Genomic DNA, 27,555 nt, shown 5'->3' with positions numbered 1-27,555 from the left:
TTTCCATTCCACATTGCATTCTATTCCATTCCATTTTCCATTTAACATTCCATTCCACATTACATTTCACATTACATTCCTTTCCATTCCACATTCCATTCCACATTCCAATATGTTAGATTCCACATTCCATTCCCCATTCTGCTCAACATTCCATTCCACATTCCATTCCACTTTCCATTCCATTCCACTCCACATTACATTCCACTCCACATTCCATTCCACGTTCCATTCCACGATCCATTCCACTTTCCATTCCATTCCATTCTACCATCCATTGCATTCCATTCCACGTTCCATTTCATTCCATTCCACTTTCCATTCCACATTCCATTCCACATTCCATTTCACAGTCCATGCCACATTCCATCTCAATTTCCATTCCGTTCCATTGCATTCCATTACACATTCCATTCCATTCCAATCCACATTCCATTCCATTGCATTCCACAATCAATTCCACTTTCCATTCCACATTCCATTCTATTCCATTCTATTCCACATTCCATTCCATTCCATTCCACATTCCATTCCTTGCCACATTACATTCCATTCCATTCCCCATTCCATTCCATCTAATTTCACAATCCATTACATTACATTGCATTCCACATTCCATTCTAATCGATTCCGCATTCCATTGAATTCCATTCCATATTCCATTTCATTCCATTCTATTCCAGATTCCATTCCATTCCATTCCACATTCCATTCCATTCCATTCCACATTCCATTCCACATTCCATTCCACTTTCCATTCCATTCAATTCCACATTCCACTCCAGTACATGCTGCATTCCATTCCATTCCTTTTTACATTCCATTCCATTACATGGTTTCCATATTCCATTTCAATGCATTCCACATTCCATTCCATTCCATTCCGCATTCCATTCCATTCCATTCTTTTCTGCGTTCCATTCCATTCCATTCAATTCTACATTCCATTGCATTCCATTCCACATTCCATTCAAATACATTCCACATTCCATTCCACATTCCAATCCAAAATATATTCCACATTGCATTCCATTCCATTCCACATTCCTTTCAACTACATTCCACATTCCATTCCACATTCCAATCCAAATTCTTTTCCACGTTCCATTCCACAATCCATTCCAAATTCCATTCCATTGCACCACACACTGCATTATACGTTCCACTCCATTCCATTCCACATTCCATTCCGCTTTCCATTCCATTGCTTTCCACCTTCGTTTCCACATTCCATTTCACATTCCATTCCACATTCCATTTCATATTCCACAGCATTCCATTCAATTCCATTCCACAATCCACTCGATTCCATTGCACATTCCATTCCAAATTCCATTCCACATTCCTTTCCATTCCATTCCCCATTACATTCCACACTCCATTCCACATTTCTTTCCACATATTTTTACTTTCCATTCCACATTCCATTCCACACTCTTTTCCACATGCCATTCCACATTCCATTCCTTTCCATTCCACATTCCATTCCAAATTCCTTTCCTTTCCATTCCGCATTCCTTTTCATTCCTTTCCACAATTCTTTCCACATTCCAATCCATTCCATTCCACCTTCAATTCCATTCCACATTACTTTCCAAATTCTATTCCACATTGCATTCCACATTCCATTCCTTTCCATTGCACATTCAATTCCACATTCTATTCCACATTCCATTCCACATTCCATTCCATTCCCTTTCATTTTCACTTTGACTTTCCATTCCACATTCCATTCCAGATTCCATTCCACATTCCATTACACATTCCTTTCCATTCCATTCAACATTCCATTCAACTATCCTTTCCACATTCCATTTCAAATTCCATTCCACATTACATTCCATTCCACATTACATTCCATTCCACGTTCCCTTCCACGTTCAATTCCACTTTCCACTCCACGTTCCATTTCATTCCAATGCATGTGCCATTCCACTTTCCATTCCATTCCTTTCCACTTTCCATTCCACATTCCATTCCACATTGCATTCCACATTACATTCCTTTCCATTCCACATTTCATTCCACATTCCATTCCACATTCCAATCAAGATTCCATTCTACATTCTATTACATTCCATTCCACATACCATTCCTTTGCATTCCATTCTATTCCACATTCCATTCCATTCAATTCCATTCCACATTCCATTCCATTATATTCCACATTTCATTCAATTACATTCCACATTCCATTCCACATGCCATTCCACATTCTAATCCACCTTCCATTCCATTCCTTTTCACATTTTATTCCATTCCGTTCGACATTCCATTCCATTTAATTCCACATTTCATTCCATTCCGTTGCATTACACATTCCATTCCATTCCATTCCGCATTCCATTCCATTGCCTTCCATTCTATTCCACATTCCATTCCATTGCATTCTATTCCACTTTCCATTCTGTTACATTCCACATTTCATTGAATTACATTCCACATTCCATTCCACATTCTATTCCATATTCTATTCCACTTTGCATTTCATAAAATTCCACATTCTATTCCATTACTTTCTACATTCCATTCCATTGAATTCTACATTTAATCCCATTCCATTGCATTCCACATTCCATCCCATTCAATTCCGCATTCCATTCCATTCCAGTCCATTCTATTCCATATTCCATTCCATTCCACTCCACATTCCATTCCATTCCATTCCACATTCCCTTCCACATTCCATTCCACATTCTTTTCGAAGTTCCACTCCATTCCATTTAACATTCCATTCCTTTCCATTCCACATTCCATTCCTCATTTCATTGCTTTCCTTTCAACATTCCATTCCACATTCCATTCCACATTCCATTCCATAAAATTCGACGTTCCGTTCCACATTCCATTCCATTCCATTCCTCATTCCATGCCACATTGCATTCCATTCCATTCCAAAATCCATTCCACATTCCATTCCATTCCATTCCACATTCCATTCCATTCCATTCCACATTCCACTCCAGATTCCGTTCCATTCCATTAAATTTCATTCCACATTCCATTCAATTCCATTCCATTTTCCATTCCATTCCTTTCCACATTCCAATCCACGTTCCATTCCATTCCATTCCATTCCATTTTCCTTTCCATTCCATTCCGCATTCCATTCCTCATTCCATATCACATGCCATTCCATTCCATTCTACATTCCTTTGCATTCCATTAAACATTCCATTCCATTTCTTTCCACATTCCATTGATTTTCACATTCCACTCCACATTACATTCCACGTTCCATTCCATTCCATTCCACGTTCCATTCCATGTCCCATACCATGTTCCACTCCATTCCATTCCACGTTCCATTCCAATTTCCTTTCCCTTACATTTCAAGTTGCCTTCCACCTTCCATTCCACATTCCATTCGACATTCCATTGCGTTCCATTTCACATTCAATTACACAGTCCACTCGACATCCCATTCCACATTCCATTCCACATTCAATTGCACATTTCATTCTACATCCCATTCCCTTCCATTCCACATTCCATTCCACTTTTCATTCTACATCCCATTCCATTCCATTCCACATTCCATTCCTCATTCCTTGCCACATTCCATTCCAGATTCTATTCCATTCCTTTTCACATTCCATTGTACATTGCAATCCATGTTCCATTCCAGTTTCCATTCCACCTTCCGTTCCATTGGATTCCTCGTTTCAGTCCACCTTCCATTCCGTTACATTCCACTTTCCTTTCCACATTCCATTACAAATTCCATTTCACATTCCATTCCACATTCCATTCCATGTTCCATTCCAAGTTCCATTCCACCTCCCATTCTATTCCGTTTCTCGTTTCAGTCCACATTCCATTGCATTACATTCCACTTTACTTTCCACATTCCATTCCACATTCCGTTCCATTCCACATTGCATTCCACATTCCATTCCATTCCAATCCATATTCCGTTACACATTCTATTCCACGTTCCATTCCACATTCCATTCCATTCCATTCCATGCTCCATTTAACATTCGATTCCATTCAATTTCATGTTCCATTCCATAATCCATTCCACATTCCATTCTGCATTCCATTTCACGTTCCTTTCCACGTTCCATTCCACATTCAATTCCACCATACATTGGACGTTCCATTCCACATTCCATTCCATTCCACTCCATTCCAGTCCACATTTCCTTCCACATTGTATTCCACATTCCATTCCACGTTCCATTCCACATTCCTTTCCATGTTCCATTCTACGATCCATTCCACATCACATTACATTCCTTTCCACGTTCAATTCCACGTTCCATTCCATTCCATTCAACTTTCAAATCCATATTCCATTGAACATCACATTCAACGTTCCAACTCTTGTTCCATTCCACGTTCTATTCCACACTCCACTCGACATTCAATTAGACTTTCCATTCCCCATTTCATTCTACATCCCATTCCATTCCATTACACAGTCCATTCCACATTCCATTCCATATTCCATTGCAGATTACATTCCATTCCTTTAAACATTCCATTCCACATTACATTACACATTTCATTCCACATTCCATTCTATGTTCCATTCCACCTTCCATTCCATTCCATTCCTCGTTTCAGTCCGCATTCCATTCCATTGCATTCCACTATCCTATCCACATTCCATTCCACATTCCGTTCCACATTCCATTCCCCATTCCATACCAGATTCCATTCCATTCCATTCCACATACCATTCCACTTTCCATTATACGTTCCATTCCACATTCCATTCCAAGTTCCATTCCACCTTCCATTCCATTCCATTCCTCGTTTTAGTCCACATTCCATTCCATTCCATTCCACATTCCATTTCACATTACATTCCACATTACATTCCGTTCCATTCCACATTGCATTCCATATTACATTCCATTCCATTCCACATTCCGTTGCACATTCCATTCCACGTTCCATTCTACATTCCATTCCATTCCATTCCACTTTCTTTTCCAGATTCCATTTCACTTTGCATTCCATTCCATTCCAAATTCCATTGCATTACATTCTACGTTCCATTCCACATTCCATTCCATTCAATTTCACGTTCCATTCCGTATTCCATTCCACGTTCCTTTCCACATTCCATTTCACATTCCATTCCACGATCCATTCCACATTCAATTCCACGATACATTGCACGTTCCATTCCACATTCCATTCCACGATCCATTCCACATTCAATTCCACGATACATTGCACGTTCCATTCCACATTCCATTCCATTCCATTACATTCCACTCCACATTCCCTTCCACATTCCATTCCACATTCGATTTCACCTTCCATTCCACTTTCCTTTCCACGTTGCATTCTCCCTTCAATTCCAGTTTCCATTCCATTCCTTTTGACATTCAATTCCACGTTCCATTCCATTCCATTCAACTTTCCGTTCCATATTCCATTGAACAGCACATTCCACTTTCCATTCCATGTTCCATTCCACGTTCCATTCCATGTTCCGTTCCAAGTTCCATTCCACGTCCCATTCCATGTTCCGTTCCACGTTCCATTCCACATTCCATTCCATTCTATTCCAGTTTTCCTTCCACATTCCATTCCACATTACATTCCACATTATATTGCGTTCCATTCCACATTGCATTTCACGTTCCATTCCACATTCCATTCCATTCTATTCCACTTTCCCTTCCACATTCCATTCCACATTCTATTCCACATTATATTCCGTTCCATGCCACATTACATTCCACTTTCCATTCCACATTCCATTCGACATTCCACTCCATTCCTTTCCACTTTCCATTAAACATTCTGTTCCACATTGCATTCCATTCTATTCCACAATCCATTCCAAAGTCCATTCCATTCCATTCCACATTCCTTTCCACATTCCATTCCACATTCCATTTCACAGTCCATTCCAATTTGCATTACACTTTCAATTCCACATTCCATTCTCATTCCATTGCATTTCTTTCCAATTTCCATTCCACATTCCATTGGAAGCCAGTTCACATGACATTCCACATTCCTTCCATTCCATTCCATTCCACATTCCATTCAACATTCCATTCCAAATTCCATTCCGCAGTCCATTCCATTCTACTCCATATCCATTCTATTCCAAACAACATTCCATTCCACATTTCATTCCATTCCATTCCACATTCCTTTCCACATTCCATTCCACATTCCATTCCATTCCTTTCCACATTCCACTCCATTCCATTCCCTTCCATTCCACGTTCCATTCCACTTTCCATTAAATTCTATTCCACATTCCATTCCACATTCCAGTCCATTCCATTCCACATTTCATTACATTCCAAAACACATTTCATTCCACAATTCATTCCATTCCATTCCACATTCCATTCCACATTCCATTCCACCTTCCATTTCATTCCATTCCACATTCCATTCCATTCCATTCCACATTCCATTCCACATTCCATTCCATTCCATTCCACTTTCCATTCCATTCCATTAATCATTCCATACCATTCTGTTCCATTCCATTCCACATTCCATTCTAATCCATTCTCTGTTTCATTCCACATTCCATTCCACATTGCATTCCTTTCCATTCCACATTAAATTCCACGTTGCATTCCATTCCATTCCAAATTCCCTTCCACATTCCATTTCATTCAATTTCACATTCCATTCCTTTCAATTCCACATTCCGTTTCACATTCCATTCCACTTTCCTTTCCACATTGCATTCCACTTTCCGTTCCGCATTGCATTCCACATTCTATTCGATTCTATTCCTCATTGCATTCCACTCCATTCCACATTCCACTTTACATTCCATTCCATGTTGCATTTCACATTCCATTCCATTCCATTCCCCATCCCATTCCGTTACATTCTACTTTACATTCCACTTTCCATTCCATTCCATTCCACATTCTATTCCATTCCATTCCACATTTCATTCCATTCCGTTCCACATTCCGTTCCACATTCCATTACTCATTCCATACCATACCATTCCACATTGCATTGCATTCCATTCTACATTCCATTTCATGTTCCATTCAGCATTCTGTTTCACATTCCATTCCATTCCATTCCCCATTCCATTCCATTGAGTTCCACTTTAGATTCCACAGTCCATTCCATTCCATTCCACATTCCATTCAACGTTCTATTCTACGTTCCATTCCAAAGTCCATTCAGTTAAATTCCACGTTCCATTCCCCATTATATTAAATTCTATTCTGGGTTTCATTTCACATTGCATTCCACAATCCTTTCCATTCCATTCCATTCCACATTCCATTTCACATTCCATTCCTCATTCCATTGCATTCCTTTCCACATAGCTTTCTGCATTCCATTCCACGACCCATTACACGTTCCATTCCATTCCTTTCCATGTTCCATTCCATTCCCTTCGACATTTCTTTCCACTTTCCATTTCACATTCCATTGAGCATTCCATTTGACATACCACTGCATTCCCTTCCACATTCCATTCCACATTCCTTTGCACATTCCATTCCATTCAGTTGCATATTCCATTCCACATTCCATTCCGTTCAACATTCCATTCCACATTCCATTCCATTGCATTCCACATTCCATTCCACGTTACATTCCATGTTCAATTTCATTCCATTTCACATTCCATTCCACGTTCCATTTCACATTGCATTCCACGTTCCATTTCATATTCCATTCCACGTTCCATTCCACATTCCATTCCACTTTCCATTCCATTCCTTTCCACTTTCCATTCCACTTTCCATTTGACATTCAATTCCACATTCTATTGCGTTCCATTCCACATTCCCTTCCACATTCTCTTCCATATTCCTTTGAACATTCCTTTAAATTCCATTCCACATTCCATTCCACATTGCATTCCTTTCCATTCCACATTCCATTCCACTCTCCATTCCACGTTCTGTTCCACCTTCCATTCCATGTTCCGTTCCATTCCTTTCCACATTCCATTCTATTCCATTCTCCATTCCATTTCCTGCCGTTCCACGTTCCATTCCACATTGCATTTCGCATTTCATTCCATTCCATTCAATTCCACCCTCCATTCCATTCCATTCAACATTCCATTCCTCATTCCATTCCATATTCCATTCCATTCCATTCCACATTTGATTCCACATTGCATTCCTCTCCATTCCATATGGCATTTCATTCAATTACACCTTCCATTCCACGTCGCTGTCCACGTTCCATTCCACGTTCCATTCCTCGTTCCATTCCATTTCTTTCCACGTTACATCCATTCCATTCCACATTCAATTCCTGTTTCCATTTCACATCCCATTCCCCAGTCCATTTCACATTCCATTCCTTTCCATTCCCTATTCCGTTGCATTCCACATTCCATTCCATTCCTTTACACATTCAATTCCACATTCCATTCCATTCCTTTACACATTCAATTCCACGTTCTATTTCACGTTGCATTCTATTCTATTCCACGTTCCATTCCACTTTCCATTCGATGTCTCATTACATTCCATTGCACGTTCATTTCTACATTCAATTCCACTCCATTTCACGTTCCATTCTACATTCCATTCCAAATTCCATTCCGTTCCATTCGACACTTTTTCCCACACTGTATTCCGTTCAATTCCACATTCCATTCCACTGTCCAGTCAACATTCCATTCCACATTCCATTCCGCATTCAATTACACTTTCCATGCCGATCCATTCCACTTTCCATTCCACACTCCATTGCACATTCCATTCCACATTCCATTCCGTTCCATTCCACATTCCTTTCCACAATCCATTCCACTTTCCTTTGCACATTCCATTCCACCTTCCATTTCACATTCCATTCCAAATTCCAATTCATTTTCTATTTCATTCCATTACACGTTCCATTCCATTCCAATCCACATTCCGTTCCATTTCATTCCACGTTACATTCCATTTCACATTCCATTCCATTCCATTCCACATTCCATTCCATTACATTCCACATTCCATTCCACATTCCATTTCTCATTCCTTTCCATTCCACGTTACATTGCATTTCACATTCCATTCCATTCCATTTCACATTCTATTCCATTCCATTCCACATTTCATTCCACATTCCATTTCTCATTCCATTCCATTCCATTCTATTCCACAATCCATTTCATTCCATTCCACATTCCATTCCATTCCATTCCATTCCAAATACAATTCCACATTCCCTTTTACTTTCCATTCCATTCCCTTCCACATTCCATTCCTTTCCATTCCACATTCCTCCCCATTCAATTTCACATTCCATTCCATTATATTGCTTTCCACATTCCATTCCATTACTTTCCATATTCCATTCCATTGCATTCCATTCTTTTCCACACTTCATTCCATTCCATTCTGTTCCACATTCCATTCCACTTTATTCCACATTCCGTTCAATTACATTCCACATTCCATTCCATATTCCGTTCCACATTCTATTCCATGTTCCCTTGCATTGCATTCCGCATTCTATTGCATTCCATTCCACGTTCCATTCCATTCAATTTCTCATTCCATTCCATTCCATTGCATTACACTTTCCATTCCATTCCATTCCGCATTCAGTTCCATGCCATTCCCTTCTAATCCACATTCCATGCCATTCCATTCCACATTCCTTTCCATTTCTTTCCACATTCCATTCCACATTCTATTCCACGTTCCATTACATTCCATTCAATATTCCATTCCATTCAATTCCGCATTCCATTCCATTCCAATCCACATTCCATTGCATTCCATTCCACATTCCATCCCATTACATTCCACGTTTCATTCCATTCCATTCCACGTTCCATTCCACGTTCCATTCCACGTTCCCTCCCGCATACTATTCCACCTTATATTCCACATTCCATTGCACTTTCCCTTCCATGTTCCATTCCCCCTTCCATTCCACCTTCCTTTCCACGTTCCATTCCACATTCCAGTGCGCATCCTATTCCATACCATTACAAGTTCCATTCCACATTCCATTCCTTTGCATTCCACGTCCCATTGCACATTTCATTCCACATTGCATTCCACATTCCATCCCGTTCCATTACATTTTCCATTCCACATTCCATTCCACAATAATTTCCATTCCATTGTATTCTATTCCACATTCCATTCCACATTCCATTCCACATTTCAATAGATTCCATTCCAGCGTCCATTCCACATTCCTTTCCATTCCATTCCACATTCCATTCCACATTCCATTCCATTACAATGCACATTCCATTCCACATTCCATTCCACCTTCCATTCCACATTCCATTCTATTTCATTCCACATTTCATTCCACATTCCATTCCACATTTCATGACACATTCCCTTTCACATTCCATTCCATTGCATTTCACATTCCATTCCACACTCCATTAAATTCCATTCCACATCTGATACCACATTCCATTCCACATTCCATTCCATTACTTTCCACATTCCTTACCACATTCCATCCCATTCCATTCAACTTTCATTTCCATTGTATTCCACATTCCATTTCACGTTCCATTCCATTCCATTCCACGTTCCATTCTACTTTCCATTTGACGTTCCATTCCATTCCATTCCACGTTCCATTCTACGTTGCATTAGTGGTTCCACTCAGTGTTCCATTCAACCTTCCGTTTCTTTCCATTCCACGTTACATTCCATATTCCATTACATTCCATTCCACATTCCATTCCATTCAACATTCCAGTCAACGTTTAATTCCACTTTCAATTCCACATTCCATTCCATGTTCCAATCCATTCCATTCCAAGTTCCATTCCATTCCATTCCATGTTCCATTTCATTCCATTTCCCTTTCCATTCCACATTCCAATTCACATTCCATTCCACCTTCCATTCCATTCCATTCCATTCCACATTCAATTCCATTCCATTCCACTTTCCATTTCATTCAATTCCACATTCCATTCCATTGCATTCCATTCCAATCCACATTCAATTCTACACCATACTGCATTCCATTCCATACCATTTCATATTCCATTTCATTCCTTTCCATTATACATTCGATTCCATTCCATTCCACAGTCCATTCCATTACCTTCCAAGTTTCTTTCTATTCCATTCCATTCCTTTCCCCTTTCCATAACATTCCATTCCATTCCTTTCCGCTTTCCATAACATTCCATTCCATTCCACATTCCATTACATTCCATTCCAAATTCCATTCCATTCCATTCCATTCCATTACACATTCCATTCCCTTCCATCCCACATTCGATTCCTTTCCATTCCACATTCCATTCCACGTTGCATTCCACGTTCCATTCAACTTTCCATTGCATTCCATTCCATTGCATTCCATTCCACTCCATTCTGGATTCCTTTGCATTCCATTCCACATTATATTCAACATTCTATTCCATTCTATTCTATTGCACATTGCATTCCATTCCATTCCACATTCGATTCCATTCCATTCCACTTTACTTTCCACCTTATATTCCACCTTCCATTCCACGTTCCATTCCAACTTTCGTTCCATTCCCTTCCACGTTCCTCTCTACTTTGCATTCCACATTCCATTCCATTCCATTGCACGTTCCATTCCACGTTTCTTTCCATAACATTTCACGTTCCGTTCCATTCCATTTCATTCCATTCCACATTCCATTCCACTTTCCGTTACATTAAATTACACATCCGTTCCATTCAACTCCACATTTCTTTGCATTCCATTCCACATTCAATTCCACATTCCATTACCTTCCATTCCACATTCATTTCCATTTCATTCCTCATTCCATTCCACGTTCCATTCCGCGTTGCATTTCACGTTCCATTCCACTCCATTCCATTCCATTCCATTCCATATTCCATTCCTTTCAATTCCACATTCTATTCCACATTCCATTCCATTCTGTTCCACCCTCCATTCCACATTACATTCCATTCCATTCCATATTCCACTCCATTCCATTCCACATTCCATTATTTTCCATTACACTTTACTTTTGACATTCCATTCGAAATTGCATTCCACATTCCATTCCATTCCAAACCAAATTCCATTCCACTCAATTCCACATTCCATTCCATATTCCATTCCTTTCCATTCAACATTCCATTCCATTTCATTCTATTCCACATTCCATAGCATTCCATCCCACATTCCATTCCTTTCCATTCCACATTCCACAGCATTCCATTCCATTCCACATTCGATTCCTTTCCATTCTGCATTCCATTCCATTCCATTCCACATTCACATCCATTCCATTGCATGCCATTCCACATTACATTCCCTTCTATTCCGCATTCCTTTCCTATCCATTCCCCATTCCATTTCACATTACTTTCCATTCCACATTCCATTCCAGTTTCCATTCCATTCCATTCCAGATACCATTCCATTCAATTCCACATTCCATTCCATTCCATTCCTTTCCATACCACGTTCCATTCCATTCCATTCAACATTCCATTCCATTCCATTTTGCAATATGTTCCATTCCATTCCATTCCATTCCTTTCCATTCCACGTTCCATTCCATTCCATTTCACATTCCATTCCATTCCATATTGCAATACGTTCCATTCCATTCCACAGTTCATTCGATTCCTTTCCACTTTCCATTCCATTTAATTCCACATTCCACATTCTCATCCACGTTCCGTTCCTCTTTCCATTTCACATTCCATTCAATTCCATTCCACATTCCATTCCATTCCATTCCATTCCACATTCCATTCCACATTTCAATCCATTCCTTTCCACATACCATTCCACATTCCATTCCATTATATTTCTCATTCCATTTCATGTTCCATTCCACATTCCATTCCACATTCCATTCCACATTCCATTCCACATTCCATTCCACATTCCATTCCATTCCTTTCCATTCCACATTCCATTCCACATTTCAATCAGTTCCATTCCACGTAAAATTACACATTCCATTCCTTTCCATTTCTCACTACATTCCACATTCCATTCCACGTTACATTCCACATTCTATTTCTTTCCACATTCCAATGCTTTCCACATTCCATTTCTCATTCAATTCCACATTCCATTCCATTCCATTCCATTCCATTCCATTCCATTAAACATTCCATTCCTTTGCATTCCATTCCATATTAAATTCCACTCCATTCCATATTCCATTCCAATCCATTCCACCTTCCATGTGATTCTATTCCATTGCATTCCACATTCCAATCCATTCCATTCCACATTCTTTTCCATTCCAATATACATTCCATTCCAGATTCCGTTCAATTCCATTCCAATTTCTCTTCCACATTCCATACCATGTTCCATTCAATTCCACTCCACATTCCAATACTTTCGATTCAATTTCATGCTACATTCCTTTCCATTACATTCCCCATTACTTTCTTTTAATTGCACATTCCATTACATTCCTTTCCGCATTCCATTCCATTCCATTCCTCACTGCATTCAATTCCATTCAACATTCCATTCCGCATTCCATTCCACACTTCAGCCAATTCGATTCCACATTCCATTCCACTTTTAATTCCATTCCATTCCACATTCAATTCCACATTCCATCCCATTCCATTCCACATTCCATTCCACATTACATTCCACTCTGTTCCACATTCCTTTGCATTCCACATTCCATTCTACATTCTAATCCATTTCATTCCACCTTCCGTTCCACATACCATTCCATTCCACTCCACTTTCCATTCCACATTCCATTCCACATTCCATTACATCACATCCCAGATTGAGTTCCATTCCATTCCACATTCCATTCCGTTCCATTCCATTCCACGTTTCATTCCGTTAAATTCCACATTGCATTCCACCTTCCATACCGTTCCATTCAACTGCATTCCACATTCCACTCCATTCCATTCTACTCCATTCCACATTCCAACCCATTCCATTCCTTTCTACATTCCATTCCATTACATTCCACATTTCCTTCTACTCCACATTCCATTCCATATTCCATTCCATTCTATTCCACCTTCCATTTCTGTCCATTCCACATTCCATTCCATCCCATTCCAGTCCATTCCCTTCCACTTTCCCTTCCGTTCCATTGAATTTCACATTCCACTCCATTTCTTTCCTTATTCCATTCCATTCCATTACTCATTCCATTACATCTTCCATTCCACGTTCCTTTGCACGTGCCATTACAGTTTCCATTCCTCGTTCCATTCCATTTTCCATTCCATTCCATTTCACATTGCATTCCACATTCCATTGCATTCCATTCCACATTCCATAAAATTCCATTCCATTGCATTCCACATTCCATTCCATTCCATTACACATTCCATTCCATTTCATTCCACAATCCTTTCCATTCTATTCCACATTCCATTCTATTCTATTCCACATTCCATTCCACATTGCATCACTTTCCATTACATATTCCATCACATTTCATTCCTTTTTCCATTCCACATTGCATTCCATACCATTAAACATTCTATTACATTCCATTCCATCCCATTCCATTCCACATTGTATTCCCTTCCTTTGAATTCCACATTCTGTTCCATTCCATTCCACATTCCATTCCATTCCATTCCACATTGTATTTCGCATTCCAAACCTTTCCATTCCACATGCCATTCCACATTCCATTCCTTTCCATTCCACTTTCCATTCCTTTCTTTTCCTGTCCATTCCACATTCCATTCCACATTGCATTCCATTAAATTCAATTCCATTCCACATTCCATTCCATTCCATTCCATTCCACGTTATATTATATTCCAGGTTTCATTCCAAGTTGCATTCCACATTCCACTCCACATTCCATTCCATTGTATTCCACATTCCATTCCACATTCCATTCCATTCCACATTCCATGCAATTCCATTCCGTGTTCCTTTCCACATACCATTCCGTTCCATTCCACTTTTCATTGCACATTCCATTCCACGTTCCATTCGATATTCCATTTCACTTTCTGTTCCATTCCCTTCCACATTCCATTCCATTCCATTCTACGTTAAATTCCATTCCATTCCACACTTCATTTCATTCCCTTCCATTCCACTTTCCATTCCATCCCATTCCACATCCCATTCCATTCCCTTCCATTCCACTTTCCATTCCATTCCATTCCACATCCCATTCCATTCCATTCCTTTTCACATTCTATTCCATTCCCTTCCATTCACTTCCATTTCAATTTCCATTGCATTCCATTCCACATTCCATTCCATTCCATTCCATTCCATTCCACATTCCATTCCTTTCCATTCCATTCCGCATTCCAATCCATTCCATATTCCATTTATCATTACACTCCATGTCATTCCACTTTCCATTCCACATTCCCTTCTATTCTATTTCATTCTACATTTCATTCCCCGTTCTAGTCCACTTTTCATTCCACGTTGCATTCCACACTCCATTCCATTCCATTCTACATTTCATTCCACAATCCACTCCGTTCTACATTTCATTCCCCATTCCATTCCATTCCATTCCACATTCCATGAGAAATTCCACTCCATTCCATTCCACATTCCATTCCAAATTCCATTCCATTCACCACCATTCCATAACACATTGCATTCTTTCCATTCCATTCCATATTCCATTCCTCATTCCATTCAATTCCATTCCACATTCCATTGCGCATTCCATTTCATTCCATTCCACATTCCATTCCATTCCTTTCCGCATTCCATTCCATTCCATTCCACGTTCCATTCCATTCCATTCCGGGTTCCATTCCATTGCGTGCTACCATCCATTCCATTCCAGATTCCATTGCATTTCATTCGGCATTCCATTCCATTCAATTCCACATTCCATTCTATTCCATTCCACGTTCCATTGCACATCCCATTCCACATTCCATTTTACATTCCATTCCACATTCCATTTCACTTTCCATTCCATATTCCATTTAAAATTCCATTCCACATTCCGTTTCACATTGCATTCCACATTGCATTTGAAATTCCATTCCATTCTCCATTCCATTCCTTTCCGTCCACATTCCATTCCATTGCATTCCACATTGCATTCCATTCCAAATTCCATTCCACATTCCATTTCCCATTCCATTCTATTCCATTCCATTCAACATTCCATTCAATTCAATTCCAAATTCCATTCCATTCCATTCCACATTCCATTCCATTCCACTGTATTCCACAATCCATTGCATTCCTCATTCCATTCCACATTCCATTCTTCATTCCATTCCATTCCACTTTCATTTCCATTCCATTCCACATTCCATTCAACATTCCATTGCACATGCCATTCCTTTCCATTCCATTCCTTTCCACATTCCATTCCATGGAATTCCACATTCCATTCCATACCATTCAACATTCCATTTCATTGAATTTCATTCCTCATTCCATTCCATTCCATTCCACAATCCATTCCACATTCTATCCCATAGCATTCCACATTCCGTCCCACATTCCAATCCATTCCAGTCCACTTTCCATTACACATTGCATTACATTCAGTTTCTCATTCCATTCCACATTCCATTCCACATTGCATTCCATCCCATTCCACATTCCATTCCACATTGCCTCCCATTCCATTACATATTCCATTCCACAATTCTATCCATTCTTTCCACATTCCATTTCATTCCATTCCATTCCACATTCCATTCCATTCCATTGAATTTCACATTCCATTTCATTCCATTTCACATTCCATTCCATTCCATTCCATTCCACATTCCAATCTATTCTATTCCACATTCCATTCCACATTCCATTGCATTCAATTTCTCATTTGTTACCTCATTCCATTCAATTCCATTCCACATTCCATTCAATTCCATTCCACATTCTATTCCACATTCCATTCCATTCCACATTCCATTCCACATTCCATTGCATTCCATTCCACATTCCATTCCATATTCCATTCCATTCAACATTCCATTCCTTTCCACTCAATTCCACATTCCATTCCATTCCACATTCCATTTCTCATTCCACTACATTGCATTCCACTTTCCATTCCACATTCCCTTCCATTGCATTCCATTCCACACTCCAATACACGGTATAGTCCACTTTCCATTCCACGTTCCATTCCACCCTCAATTCTATTCAATTGCACATTCCATTACACATTCCTCTCCATTCCATTCCACATTCCATTACAATTTCATTCCATTCAATTCCATTCCATAACACATTGCATTCCATTCCAATCCATTCTACATTCCATTTCATTCCACATTTCATTCCTCATTCCATTGAATTCCATTCCACATTCCATTGCACATTCCATTTCATTCCATTCCACATTGAATTCCATTCCATTCCTTTCGACATTCCATTCCTCATTCCATTCAATTCCATTCCACTTTCCGTTATATTCCATTCCAACTTCAATTCCACCGTCCACTACATTACATTTCATTGCACATACCATTCCATATTCCATTCCATTCCTTTCTGCATACCATTCCATTCCACACTCCATTATATTCCATTCTATTCCATTCCAACTTAAATTCCACATTCTTTTACATTCCATTCCATTCCATATTCCATTCCACATTCCATTCAATTCCATTCCACATTCCATTTCATTCCATTCCATCCCAATCCACGTTCCCTTCCATTATATTCCAATTTCCATTCCATTTCACATTCCATTCCACTCCATTCCGCCTTCCATTCATTTAAATTGCAGGTTCCATTCCACATTCCTTTCCACATTCACTTCCAGTCCATTCTTTTCCAAGTTCCATTCCATTCCATTCCACATTCCACTCCATTCCTTTCCACATAACATTACATTCTATTCCATATTCTATTCCGTTCCGTGCCACATTCCATTCCATTGAATTTGACATTCCATTCCATTACATTGCATTCCACATTCCATTCCATTCGATTCCGCATTGCATTCAATTTTATTACATTCTATTCCACATTCCATTTCATTCCATTCTGTTACACATTCTACACATTCCATTCCATTCCATTCCTCATTCCATTCCACATTCTTTTCTACGTTTCATTCCATTCCATTCCATATACTATTCCATTCCGTACCGCATTCCATTCCATTCAATTCCACATTCGTTTCAATTCCATTGCATTCCACATTCCATTCCATTCCATTTTGCATTCCATTCCATTCCATTCCATTCTATTCCACATTCCATTCCATTACATTCCACATTGCATTCCATTCCATTCCATTCCATGTTCCATTCCACATTCCATCCCATTACTCTCCATGTTCTATTCTATTCCATTCCATTCCATTCCATTCCACGTTCCATTCCATCCCAATCCACTTTCCATTCCATTCCATTCCAATTTCCATTCCGTTTCACATTCCATTCCATTCCATTCCACTTTCCACTCAATTACATTGCACGTTCCATTCCATATTCCATTCCACGTTCCCTTCCATTCCATTCTTTACCACATTCCATTCCCTTCCATTCCACATTCCACTCCAATCCTTTCCACACTACACTACATTCCATTCCACATTCCATTCCACATTCCATTCCACACTCCTTTCAACATTCCATTCCACATTCAATTACACTTTCCATGCCTATCCATTCCACTTTCCATTCCACGCTCCATTGCACATTCCATTCCGCATTCCATTCCATTCCATTCCACATTCCTTTCCACAATCCAGTCCACTTTCCATTCCAAATTCCATTCCACATTCCATTTCACATTCCATTCCACATTCCAATTCATTTTCCATTCTATTCCATTACACGTTCCATTCCATTCCAATCCACATTCCATTCCATTTCATTCCAGCTTGCATTCCGTTTCACATTCCATTCCATTCCATTCCACTTTCCATTCCATTACATTCCACATTCCATTACACATTCAATTTGTTTTTCCATTCCATTCCACGTTACATTCCGTTTCACATTCCATTCCATTCCATTCCACATTCTATTCCATTGCATTCCACATTCCATTCCACATTCCATTTTTCATTCCATTCCATTCCATTCTATTCCACAAACCATTACATTCCATTCCACATTCCATTACATTCCATTCTATTCCATAATCCATTACATTCCATTCCAATTCCATTCGATTCCATTCCATTCCAAATACCATTCCACATTCCCTTTTACTTTCCACTCTATTCACTTCCACATTCCATTCCTTTCCATTCCACATTCCATTCCACTCAATTTCACATTCCGTTCCATTATATTGCTTTCCACATTCCCTTCCTTTCCATTCCACGTTCCTTTCCATTCAATTTCACTTTCCATTCCATTATATTGCTTTCAACATTCCATTCCATTACTCTCCGTATTCCAATCCATTGCATTCCGTTCTATTCCACATTTCATTCCATTCCATTCTCTTCCACATTCCATTCCACTTTATTCTACATTCCATTCAATTACATTCCACATTCCATTCCACATTGCATTCCACATTGTTTTCCATGTTCCATTCCATTGCATTCCACATTCTATTCCATTCCATTCCATTCCATTGCATTACACATTCCATTCCATTCCATTCCACATTCAATTCCATTCCATTCCCTTCTATTCCACATTCCATGCCATTCCATTCCACATTCTTTTCAATTTCTTTCCACATTCCATTCCACACTCTATTCCACGTTCCGTTCCATTCCATTCCATATTCCATTCCATTCCATTCCACATTCCATTCCATTCCATTACACATTACATTGCATTCCATTACACATTACATTTCATTCCATTCCACATTCCATCCCATTCCATTCCACGTTTCATTCCATTCCATTCCACTTTCCATTCCACGTTCCATTCCACATTCCCTTACATGTACTATTCCACCTTCCATTCCACATTCCATTGCACATTCCCTTCCATGTTCCATTCCCCCTTCCATTCCACCTTCCTGTCCACGTTCCATTCCACATTCCATTGCGCGTCCTTTTCCATACCATTACAAGTTCCATTCCACATTCCATTCCATTGCATTCCACGTCCCATTGCACATTTCATTCCACATTGCATTCCACATTCCATTCCATTCCATTACATTTTCCATTCCACATTCCATTCCACATTCCATTCCACTATAAGTTCCATTCCATTGCAGTCTATTCCATATTCCATTCAACATTCCATTCCACATTCCATTCCACATTCCATTCCACATTCCATTCCACATTTCAATAGATTCCATTCCACCGTCCATTCCACATTCCTTTCCATTCCACTCCACATTCCATTCCACATTCCATTACACTTTCCATTCCACTTTCCATTCGATTCCATTCCACATTCCGTTCCATTGCCTTCAATGTTGCATTCCATTCCAACTGACATTCCATTGCACGTTCCATTCCACATTTCATTCCACGTTCCATTCCATTCCATTCCACGTTCCATGCCATTCCCTTCCATATTCCAATCTACATTCCCTTTCACTTTCCATTCCCTTCCATTCCACATTCCATTCTATTCCTTTCCACATTACAAATTTTCCACATTTCATTCTACATTCCATTCCGTTCCATTGCACTTTCCATTCCACATTCCATGCCGCTTTGAATTCCACATTATTTTCCATGTTCCGTTCCAGGTTCCATTCTATGTTCCATTCCATTCCATTTCACGTTCCATTCCACATTCTATTCCACGATGCATTCCAATCCATTCTATTCCACTTTCCATTCCTCGTTCCATTGTAAATTCCATTGCATTCCATTCCAACTTCCATTCTACACTCCATTCCACATTCCATTCCGCCTTCCATTCCACATTCCATTACACAATCCTTTCCACATTCCATTCCACTTTCCACTCCACATTCTTTTAAATTCCATTCCACATTCCATTCCACATTCCAATCCATTCCATTCCACATTTCATTCCACATTCAATTCCATTTCATTCCACATTTCATTCCACATTCCATTCCATATTCCATTCCACCTTCCATTCCGCATTCCATTCCATTCCATTCCATTCTATTCCACGTTCTTTTACATTCCATTCCATTCCACATTCCATTCCACTGCATTCTACATTCCATTCCACTTTACATTCCGCATTCCCTTCCATTCCATTCCTGTCTATTCCACTTTAAATTCCACATTAAATTCCACATTCCACATTCTATTCCATGTTCCATTCCATGTTCCATTCCATTCCATTCCACATTGCATTAAATTCCATTTCACTTTCTATAGCATTCCAATCCATTCCATTCCGCATTCCAGTCCACATTCAATTCCATATTCCATTCCATTCCATTCCACATTGCATTCCATCCCATTCCGCTTTATTCCACATTCCATTCCATTCCATTCCACTTTCCATTCCACATTCAATTCCAAATTCTATTCCACGTTCCATTACCTTTCATTCCACATTCCATTGAAATCCATTCCACATTCCATTCCTTTCCATTCCACATTCCATTCAATACCATTCTATTCCATATTCCATTCCATTACAGTCAACATTCCATTCCATTCCATTCCACATTCCATTCCACATGGAATTCCACATTCCATTCTACATTCCACTGCACGTCCCATTCCATTCCATTACACATTCCATTCTATTCCATTCCACTTTCCATTCCATTCAATTCCACATTTCACTCCATTCCATTGCATTCCACATTCTTTTCCATTCCATTCCGCATTGCATTCCATACCATTCCGCTTTAATCCTTATTCCATTCCATTCCATTCCACTTTCCATTCCACATTCAATTCCACATTCTTTTCCACGTTCCATTCCATTTCATTCCAAATTCCATTGAATTCCATTACAGATTCCATTCCACTTTCTCTTCCATTCCATTGCACATTCCAGTCCATTCCATTCCACATTCCATTCATTTCAGTTCCTCATTTCATTCCATTGCATTGCATTCCATATTCCGTTCCATTCCATTCCTCATTTCATTCCAATCCATTGCATTCCACTTTCCATTCTATTCCATTGACATTCCATTCCATTCCTTTTCATTATATTCCACATTCCAATAATTTCCATTACACTATCCATTCCATTCCATTCCACTATCCTTTCCACTTTCCATTCCATTCCATTCCACCTTCAATTCCACATTCCATTCCACATTACAGTCCTTTCCATTTCACATTCCATTCCAAGTTCCATTCCATTCCACATTACTTTCCACATTCCATTACATTCCAAATTCCATTGCACTTTTCATTGCATTCCATTCCACATTTCTTTCCATTCAACTCCAGCTTCCATTCCACATTCCATTCCATTCCATTCCACATTCCTTTGCAGATTCCATTCCACATTCTATTCCATTCCATTCCACATTTCATTCCACTTTCCATTCCATTTCTTTCCACGTTCCATTCCACGTTTCATTCCACATTCCATTCCACATTCCATTCCACATTCCATTCCGTTCCATTCCACATTGCATCCTACATTTCATTCCATATTCCATTCCACTTTCCATTACACATTCCATTGCACATTCCATTCCATGTTCCATTCCATTCAACTTTCCATTTCACATTCCATTTTACTCCATTCCACATTCCATTTCATTCTATTGCACATTCCTTTCCAAATTCCATTCCAGTTTCCATTCCATTCCATTCCCCTCCACATTCCATTCCATTCCATTCCAATCCACATTCCATTCCATTCCATTCCAATCCACTTTCCATTCCATTCCATTCCAATCCCCATTCCAATCCACATTCCATTCCATTCCAATCCAATTTCAATTCCATTCCACATTGCATTCCACTGCATTCCACATTCCATTCCACATTCAATTGCACATTCACTTCCATTCTATTCTACTCCACATAGCATTCCGTTCCTTTCCACATTCCACTCCATTCCATTCCATTCCATATTCCATTACACATTCCATTCCCCTTTCAATTCCATTCAATTCCACGTTCCATTTCATTCCATTCCATTCAATTCCACGTTCAATTCAATTCCATTCCACATTCCATTCCATTCCATTCCACATTGCATTCCATTCAATTTCCATTCCATTATATATTCCAATCCATTCCATTCCACTTTCCATTCCATTCCATTCCATTCCATTCCACTTTCCATTCCACATTGCAACCCATTCCATTCCACATTCCATTCCATTCCAGATTCCAATCCACTTTCCACTACATTGCATTCCTTTGCACATTCCATTCCACATTCCAATCCATTCCATTTCACTTTCAATTCCATTCCATTCCATTCCTCATTCCATTCCACGTTCTATTTCTTTCCATTTCACATTCCTTTCCATTCCATTCCTCATTCCATTCCGCATTCAAATCCATTCCATTCCACATTCCTTTGGACATTTCATTCCTTTCCATTCTGCATTCCATATTACATTTCATTCCATATTCTATTCCACATTTCATTTCACATTCCATTCCACATTCCACTACACATTTCTTTCCACATTCCATTCCATGTTCCATTGGATTCCACTTTCCATTCCACATTCCATTCTATTCCGTTCCACATTCCATTTCATTCCATTCCTCATTCCATTGCAAATTCCATTTCACTTTGAATTCCATTCCATTCCATTCCACATTCCATTCCATTCCATTCCACAGTGCATTTCATTCCTCTCCACATTCCATTCCAAATTCCATTTCTCTTTCCATTCCAATCCATTTCATTCCACATTCCATTCCAATCCATTCCAATCCACATTCCATCCATTCCATTCCAAGTTCAATTCCATTCCACGTTCCATTCCAATCTTTTCCATCTTCCATTCCACATTCCATTGCATATTCCATTCCATTCCATTCTATTCCACATTCCATTCCATTCAATTCAACATTTCATTTCATTCCATTCCACATTCCATTCCACTTTCAATTCCACATTCCTTTCCCCATTCATTTGCATTCAATTCCACGTTACATTCCCTTCCATTGCATTGCATTCAAAGTTCCATTCCATTCCATTCAATTACACATACCATTCCATTCCATTGCGTTCCACATTCCATTCCATTCCATTCCACATTCCATTCCATTCCAATCCACATTCCATTCCATTCCATTCAAAGTTCAATTGCATTCCATATTCCATTCCATTGCATTCCACATTGCATTCCACATTCCCTTACATATTCACTTCCATTCTATTCTATTCCACATTCCATTCCATTCCATTCCGCATTGCATTCCATTCCACTCCACATACCATTCCAGATTCCATTCCACGTTCCTTTCCACAGTCCATTCAACATTCCATTCCACATTCTATTCCGTTGCATTCCACATTCCATTCCGTATTCCATTCCACATTCCATTCAACATTCCATTCAACATTCTATTCCACATTCCATTCCATTCCATTCCACATTCTGTTCTCATTCCGTTGCATTCATTTCCACATTCCATTCTGCATTCCATTCCATTCCATTCCACTTTTCATACCACATTCCATTACAAATTCCATTCCATGCTCCATTACACGTTCCATTCCACGTTCCATTCCATGTGCCATTCCATTCCATTCCATTCCTCGTTCCTTTCCATTACAAACGCGTTCCAATTCATTCCAATCCACATTCCATTCCACATTCCCGTTCATATTCCGTTCCACATTATATTTCCCGTTCCAATCCATTCCACTCTATTCTGCATTCCATTCCATTCCATTCCATTCCACATTACATTCCACTTTCCAATGCACGTCGCATTCCATGTTCCATTCCACATCCCATTCCAGGTTGCATTCCTTTCCTTTCCACATTCCATTCCATTCCATTCCACGTTCCATTCCATTCCATTCCATGTTCCATTCCATTATCCATTCCACTTTCCATTCCACGTTGCATTCCATGTTCCATTCCATTGCATTCCACATTCCATTCCACATTCCAGTACATTAAATTCCACGATCCATTCCATTCCATTCCACATTCCATTCCATTCACTTCCACGTTCCATTTCATTCCATTCCACATTCCATTGCACGTTCCATTCCATTCTATTCCACTTTCCATTCTACGTTCCATTCCACATTCCATTCCTATCCATTCCATTTCACATTCCATTCCATTCAATTCGACATTCCATTGCACTCTCCATTCCACATTGAATTCCATGTTCCATTCCACGTCCCATTCCACCTCCCATTCCACGTCCCATTCCACGTTCCATGCCTTTCCACTCCACATTCCATTCCTTTCCTTTCCATATTCCATTCCATTCCATTCTACATTCCATTGCACATTCCATTCCATTCCATTCCACGTTCCATTCAACCTTCGAATCCATTCAATTTCATGTTCCATTCCATATTCCATTCCACATTCCACATTCCGTTCCAGTTCCATTCCACGATACATTCCACGTTCAATTACAGGAACCATTGCACTTTCCATTCCACATTCCATTCCATTCCATTCCATGCCACATTTCTTTCCACATTACATTCCACATTCCATTCCATGTTCCATTCCACATTCTTTCCATTTTCTCTTCCACGTTCCATTCCACTTCCCATTCCGTTTCATTCCACGTTCCATTCCACGTTCCATTTCTCTCCATTCCACTTTCCATTCCACATTCCATTGCATATCCCATTCCACTTTCCATTCCATGTTACATTCCATCTTCCATTCCGTGTTACATTCCACGTTCCAATCCACATTCCATTCCATTGCATACCACTTTCACTTCCACATTACATTCTACATTCCTTTCCATGTTCCATTCCACGTTCCATTCCATGTTCCATTCCACATTCTATTCCATTCCATTCCACTTTCCATTCCACATTCCATTCCACATTCCACTGCAAATTTCATTCCACATTCCATTCCACATTCCAATGCACATTCCATTCCAGAGTCCAATCCACATTCCATTCCTTTCCATTTCACCTTCCTTTCCATTCCATTCCTCATTCCGTTCCACTTTCAATTCCAATCCATTCCACATTCCATTGGACATTCCATTCCATGCCATTCCACCTTCCTTTCCATCGCATTCCAATTTCCATTCTAATCCATTCCGTGTTCCATTCCATAACATTCCCCATTCCATTCCATTCCATTCCATTCCACATTCTATTGCATTCCACATTCCATTCTATTCCATTTCTCATTCCACTCCATTCCATTCCCTTCCTTTCCACATCCCATTCCATTCCATTCCACTTTACATTCCATTTCATTCCACTCCATTTCATTTCATTCCACATCCTACTCCATTCCACATTCCATTCTATTCCACATTGCATTCTACTGTATTCTATTCCATTCCAATCCACATTCCATTCCATGCCATTCCATTCCACATTCCATTCCATTGCACATTCCATTCCATTCTGTTCCACATTCCATTCCATTCATTTATTGCATTCCATTCCATTCCATTCCACATTCCATTATATTCGACATTCCATTCCACATTCTATTCCACGTTCCATTCGACGTTCCATTCCATTCCATTCCACATTCCATTCCACTTTCCATTCCGTTACATTCCATGTTCCTTTCCACATTTCATTGCCCATGCCATTCTTCGTTCCATACCACATTCCATTTCACGTTCCATTACACTTTCCATTCCAAGGTCCATTCCATTACATTCCACCTTCCATTCGACATTGCATTCCACATTCCATTCCACAATCCTTTCCGTTCCATTCTGTTCCATTCCACATTCTATTTCACATTCCATTCCTCATTCAATTTCATTCCATTCAACATTCCATTCCATTCCTCTTTCCATTCCACATTTCATTCCAGGTTGCATTCCACATTCCATTCCACTTTCCATTCCAATTTCCATTCAAAGTTCCGTTCCACTTTCCTCTCTATTCTATTCCACATTCCATTGCAGATTCCATTCCATTCCATTAAACTTTCTATTCCACATTCCATTCCATATTCCATTCCGTTCCACTCCACATTCCATTACATTCCATTCCACATTCCATTCCATTCAATTTCACATTCCATTCCAAATTCCATTCCATTCCATTCCACTTTCCATTCCACATTCAATTCCGTTCCATTCAACATTCCATTCCATTCCATTCCACATCCCATTCCATTCAATTTCACATTGCATTCCAAATTCCATTCCAATTTCCTTTCCACATTGCCTTGCGTTACATTGCACATTCCATTACACATTCCAATACAATCCATTCAGTGCTCCATTTCACGTTCCATTCCACAGTCCATTCCACATTCTATTTCACGTTCCATTCCATTCCATTCCACGTTCCACCACACTTTCCATTCCTTTCCATTCCACGTTCCATTCCACATTCCATTGCACATTCCATTCCACGTTCCATTCCAAGTTCCATTCCATTCCATTCCAAGTTCCATTCCACATTCCATTCCATCCCTTTCCACGTTCCATTCCATTCCATTCCACGTTCCATTCCACGTTCCATTCCACATTCCATTCCACATTCCATTCCACAATCCATTCCATTCAATTCCATTCCATTCCTTTCCACATTCCATTCCGCATTCCATTCCACATAACATTCCACATTTCATTTCGTTCCATTCTATATTCCTTTAAACTTTCCATTCCACATTCCATTCCATTCCATTCCACATTCCATTCCACATTCTATTCCACATTCCTTTCCAAATTCTATTCCATTGCATTCCCCATTC

This window comes from Pongo abelii, chromosome 14 (genome assembly GCF_028885655.2).
Source record: "Pongo abelii isolate AG06213 chromosome 14, NHGRI_mPonAbe1-v2.0_pri, whole genome shotgun sequence".
Taxonomy (NCBI): domain Eukaryota; kingdom Metazoa; phylum Chordata; class Mammalia; order Primates; family Hominidae; genus Pongo; species Pongo abelii.
This window is presented reverse-complemented; position numbering follows the sequence as displayed.